Here is a 6,045-nt window from a genome sequence, read left to right as displayed (position 1 = left end):
GTCAAGTATGAATGGAATTCGAGACTAAAATTTTTTTTTCTCTTTCTCAGCCTATCTCATCCCGATTTGTATAGAAATTGTGTCGGAATGATGTTTTACAATTTTTTGAATTTTTTAGCTAATTTTTATATGGAAATGGAAGCCCGGCTCGGGTAGAAACGGAATTCGGGACTAAAATTTTTTTCTCTCTTTCTGGGCCGATCTCATCCCGTTTTGGTGATAAATAATGCCAGAATTAAGTTTTTTAGTTTTTTGAATTTTTTTCCTATTTTATTTTATTTTTTTAATTTTCTAGCTTGGGTTGGGTAGGAACAGAATTCGGGAATAAAATTTTTTTCTGCCTTTCTCGGCCAATCACATCCCGTTTTGCCTAAAAATAATGCCGCAAAGAGGTTTTTTAATTTTTTGAATATTTTTCCTATTTTTTTCAGAATTTTCTTGCCCGGGTCGAGTGTGAATGGAATTCGGGACTAAAATTTTTTTTGCTCTCTTTCTCAACCTATCTCATCCCGGTTTGTATAGAAATTGCGTCAGAATGATGTTTTTCAGTTTTTTGAATTTTTTAGCTATTTGTTTTTAAAAAGAAGCCCGGCTTAGGTAGGAACGGAATTCGGTACTAAATTTCTTTTTTCTCTTTCTCGGCCTCTCTCAACCCGTTTTGGATAGAAATAATGCCGGAATAAAGTTTTTAAATTTTTTGAATTTTCTTGCTATTTATTTTGGAATTTTCTAGCTCGGGTTGGGTAGGAACAAAATTCAGGACTAAATTTTTTTTCTCTCTTTCTGGGCCTATCTCATCCCTTTTTGGCTAAAACTAATGCCGGAAAGAGGTTTTTTAATTTTTTGAATTTTTTTGCTATTTTTTTAGGAATTTTCTTGCCCGGGTCGAGTATGAACGGAATTCGGGACTAAAATTTTTTTCGCACTTTCTCGGCCTATCTCATCCCATTTTGGCTAAAAATAATACCACAAAGAGGTTTTTTAATTTTTTGAATTTTTTTGCTATTTTTTTCGGAATTTTCTTGCCCGGGTCGATTATGAACGGAATTCGGGAATAAAATTTTTTTCTCGCTTTCTCGGCCTATCTCATCCCGTTTTGGTTAAAAATAATGCCGGAAAGAGGTTTTTTTTTTTTTTTGAATTTTTTTTGCTATTTTTTTGGGAATTTTATTGCCCGAGTTGACTATGAACAGAATTCGGGACTAAAATTTTTTTTTCTCTTTCTCAGCCAATCTCATCCTTTTTGCAAAAAATAATGCCGGAAAAGGTTTTTTAATTTTTTGAATTTTTTGCTATTTTTTTGGAATTTTCTGGCTAGGGTCGAGTATGAACGAAATTCGGGACTAAAATATTTTTCTCTCTTTCTCGGCCTATTTCATCCCGTTTTGGCTAAAAATAATGCCAGAAAGTGGTTTTTTAATTTTTATTCTATTTTTTTCGGAATTTTCTTGCCCGGGTCGAGAATGAATGGAATTCGAGACTAAATTTTTTTTCTCTCTTTCTCAGCCTATCTCATCCCGATTTGTATAGAAATTGCGTCGGAATGATGTTTTACAATTTTTTGAATTTTTTAGCTAATTTTTATGGAAATGGAAGCCCGGCTCGGGTAGAAACGGAATTCGGGACTAAAATTTTTTTCTCTCTTTCTGGGCCTATCTCATCCCGTTTTGGTGATAAATAATGCCAGAATTAAGTTTTTTAGTTTTTTGAATTTTTTTCCTTTTTTTTTTTTTTTAATTTTCTAGCTTGGGATGGGTACGAACAAAATTTGGGAATAAAATTTTTTTCTGCCTTTCTCGGCCAATCACATCCCGTTTTGCCTAAAAATAATGCCGCAAAGAGGTTTTTTTAATTTTTTGAATATTTTTGCTTTTTCTTTTTGGAATTTTCTTGCCCGGGTCGAGTGTGAATGGAATTCGGCACTAAAATTTTTTTGCCCTCTTTCTCAACCTATCTCATCCCGGTTTGTATAGAAATTGCGTCAGAATGATGTTTTTTAGTTTTTTGAATTTTTTAGCTATTTTTTTTAAAAAAAGAAGCCCGGCTTAGGTAGGAACGGAATTCGGGACTAAATTTCTTTTTTCTCTTTCTCGGCCTCTCTCAACCCGTTTTGGATAGAAATAATGCCGGAATAAGGTTTTTTAATTTTTTTAATTTTCTTGCTATTTATTTTGGAATTTTCTAGCTAGGGTCGAGTATGAACGAAATTCGGGACTAAAATATTTTTCTCTCTTTCTCGGCCTATCTCATCCCGTTTTGGCTAAAAATAATGCCAGAAAGAGGTTTTTTAAATTTTTCTCTATTTTTTTCGGAATTTTCATGCCCGTGTCAAGTATGAATGGAATTCGAGACTAAAATTTTTTTTTTCTCTTTCTCAGCCTTTCTCATCCCGATTTGTATAGAAATTGTGTCGGAATGATGTTTTACAATTTTTTGAATTTTTTAGCTAATTTTTATATGGAAATGGAAGCCCGGCTCGGGTAGAAACGGAATTCGGGACTAAAATTTTTTTCTCTCTTTCTGGGCCTATCTCATCCCGTTTTGGTGATAAATAATGCCAGAATTAAGTTTTTTAGTTTTTTGAATTTTTTTCCTATTTTTTTTTTTAATTTTCTAGCTTGGGATGGGTAGGAATAGAATTCGAGAATAAAATTTTTTTTTGCCTTTCTTGGCCAATCACATCCCGTTTTGCCTAAAAATAATGCCGCAAAGAGGTTTTTTAATTTTATGAATATTTTTACTAATTTTTTTCAAAATTTTCTTGCCCGGGTCGAGTGTGAATGGAATTCGGGACTAAATTTCTTTTTCCTCTTTCTCGGGCTCTCTCAACCCGTTTTGGATAGAAATAATGCCGGAATTAAGTTTTTTAATTTTTTGAATTTTTTTCGGAATTTTCTTAGTCCGATCGATTATGGACGGAATTGAGAAATAAAATTTTTTTCTCGCTTTCACGGCCTATCTCATCCCGTTTTGGTTAAAAATAATGTCGGAAAGAGGTTTTTTTTTTTTTTGAATTTGTTTTGCTCTTTTTTTTGGAATTTTATTGCCCGAGTCGACTACGAACAGAATTCGGGAATAAAATTTTTTTCTGCCTTTCTCGGCCAATCACATCCCGTTTTGCCTAAAAATAACGCCGCAAAGAGGTTTTTTAATTTTTTGAATATTTTTGCAATTTTTTTCGGAATTTTCTTGCCCGGGTCGAGTGTGAATGGAATTCGTGACTAAAATTCTTTTGCTCTCTCTCTCAACCTATCTCATCCCGATTTGTATAGAAATTGCGTCAGAATGATGGTTTTCAGTTTTTTGAATTTTTTAACGATTTCTTTTTAAAAAGAAGCCGGGCTTAGGTAGGAATGGAATTCGGGACTAAATTTCTTTTTCCTCTTTCTCGGCCTTTCTCAACCCGTTTTGGATAGAAATAATGCCGGAATTAAGTTTTTTAATTTTTTGAATTTTTTTGATATTTTTTTCGGAATTTTCTTAGTCGGATCGATTATGGACGGAATTGGGGAATAAAATTTTTTTCTCGCTTTCACAGCCTATCTCATCCCGTTTTGTTTAAAAATAATGCCGGAAATAGGTTTTTTTTTTTTTTGAATTTTTTTTGTTCTTTTTTTGGGAATTTTATTGCCCGAGTCGACTACGAACAGAATTTGGGAATAAAATTTTTTTCTGCCTTTCTCGGCCAATCACATCCCGTTTTGCCTAAAAATAATGCCGCAAAGAGGTTTTTTAATTTTTTGAATATTTTTGCTTTTTCTTTTTGGAATTTTCTTGCCCGGGTCGAGTGTGAATGGAATTCGGCACTAAAATTTTTTTGCCCTCTTTCTCAACCTATCTCATCCCGGTTTGTATAGAAATTGCGTCAGAATGATGTTTTTTAGTTTTTTGAATTTTTTAGCTATTTTTTTTTTAAAAAGAAGCCCGGCTTAGGTAGGAACGGAATTCGGGACTAAATTTCTTTTTTCTCTTTCTCGGCCTCTCTCAACCCGTTTTGGATAGAAATAATGCCGGAATAAAGTTTTTTAATTTTTTTAATTTTCTTGCTATTTATTTTGGAATTTTCTAGCTAGGGTCGAGTATGAACGAAATTCGGGACTAAAATATTTTTCTCTCTTTCTCGGCCTATCTCATCCCGTTTTGGCTAAAAATAATGCCAGAAAGAGGTTTTTTAAATTTTTCTCTATTTTTTTCGGAATTTTCTTGCCCGTGTCAAGTATGAATGGAATTCGAGACTAAAATTTTTTTTTCTCTTTCTCAGCCTATCTCATCCCGATTTGTATAGAAATTGTGTCGGATTGATGTTTTACAATTTTTTGAATTTTTTAGCTAATTTTTATATGGAAATGGAAGCCCGGCTCGGGTAGAAACGGAATTCGGGACTAAAATTTTTTTCTCTCTTTCTAGGCCTATCTCATCCCGTTTTGGTGTTAAATAATGCCAGAATTAAGTTTTTTAGTTTTTTGAATTTTTTTCCTATTTTATTTTATTTTTTTAATTTTCTAGCTTGGGTTGGGTAGGAACAGAATTTGGGAATAAAATTTTTTTCTGCCTTTCTCGGCCAATCACATCCCGTTTTGCCTAAAAATAATGCCGCAAAGAGGTTTTTTAATTTTTTGAATATTTTTCCTATTTTTTTCAGAATTTTCTTGCCCGGGTCGAGTGTGAATGGAATTCGGAACTAAAATTTTTTTGCTCTCTTTCTCAACCTATCTCATCCCGGTTTGTATAGAAATTGCGTCAGAATGATGTTTTTCAGTTTTTTGAATTTTTTAGCTATTTGTTTTTAAAAAGAAGCCCGGCTTAGGTAGGAACGGAATTCGGGACTAAATTTCTTTTTTCTCTTTCTCGGCCTCTCTCAACCCGTTTTGGATAGAAATAATGCCGGAATAAAGTTTTTAAACTTTTTGAATTTTCTTGCTATTTATTTTGGAATTTTCTAGCTCGGGTTGGGTAGGAACAAAATTCAGGACTAAAATTTTTTTCTCTCTTTCTGGGCCTATCTCATCCCTTTTTGGCTAAAACTAATGCCGGAAAGAGGTTTTTTAATTTTTTTTTTTTTTTTTTTTGCCATTTTTTTAGGAATTTTCTTGCCCGGGTCGTGTATGAACGGAATTCGGGACTAAAATTTTTTTCGTACTTTCTTGGCCTATCTCATCCAATTTGGCTAAAAATAATACCACAAAGAGGTTTTTTAATTTTTTGAATTTTTTTGCTATTTTTTTCGGAATTTTCTTGCCCAGGTCGATTATGAACGGAATTCGGGAATAAAATTTTTTTCGCACTTTCTCGGCCTATCTCATCCCATTTTGCCTAAAAATAATACCACAAAGAGGTTTTTTTATTTTTTGAATTTTTTTGCTATTTTTTTCGGAATTTTCTTGCCCGGGTCCATTATGAACGGAATTCGGGAATAAAATTTTTTTCTCACTTTCTCAGCCTATCTCATCCCGTTTTGGTTAAAAATAATGCTAGAAAGAGGTTTTTTTATTTTTTGAATTTTTTTTGCTATTTTTTTGGAATTTTCTTGCTAGGGTCGAGTATGAACGAAATTCGGGACTAAAATATTTTTCTCTCTTTCTCGGCCTATCTCATCCCGTTTTGGCTAAAAATAATGCCAGAAAGTGGTTTTTAAATTTTTATTTTATTTTTTTCGGAATTTTCTTGCCCGGGTCGAGAATGAATAGAATTCGAGACTAAATTTTTTTCTCTCTTTCTCAGCCTATCTCATCCCGATTTATATAGAAATTGTGTCGGAATGATGTTTTACAATTTTTTGAATTTTTTAGCTAATTTCTATGGAAATGGAAGCCCGGCTCGGGTAGAAACGGAATTCGGGACTAAAATTTTTTTCTCTCTTTCTGGGCCTTTCTCATCCCGTTTTGAAGATAAATAATGCCAGAATTAAGTTTTTTAGTTTTTTGAATTTTTTTCCTATTTTTTTTTTTTTAATTTTCTAGCTTGGGTTGGGTAGGAATAGAATTCGGGAATAAAATTTTTTTTTGCCTTTCTTGGCCAATCACATCCCGTTTTGCCTAAAAATAA

This window comes from Quercus lobata, chromosome 4, assembly GCF_001633185.2.
Source record: "Quercus lobata isolate SW786 chromosome 4, ValleyOak3.0 Primary Assembly, whole genome shotgun sequence".
NCBI lineage: Eukaryota > Viridiplantae > Streptophyta > Magnoliopsida > Fagales > Fagaceae > Quercus > Quercus lobata.
Note: the sequence above shows the minus strand (reverse complement) of the source record.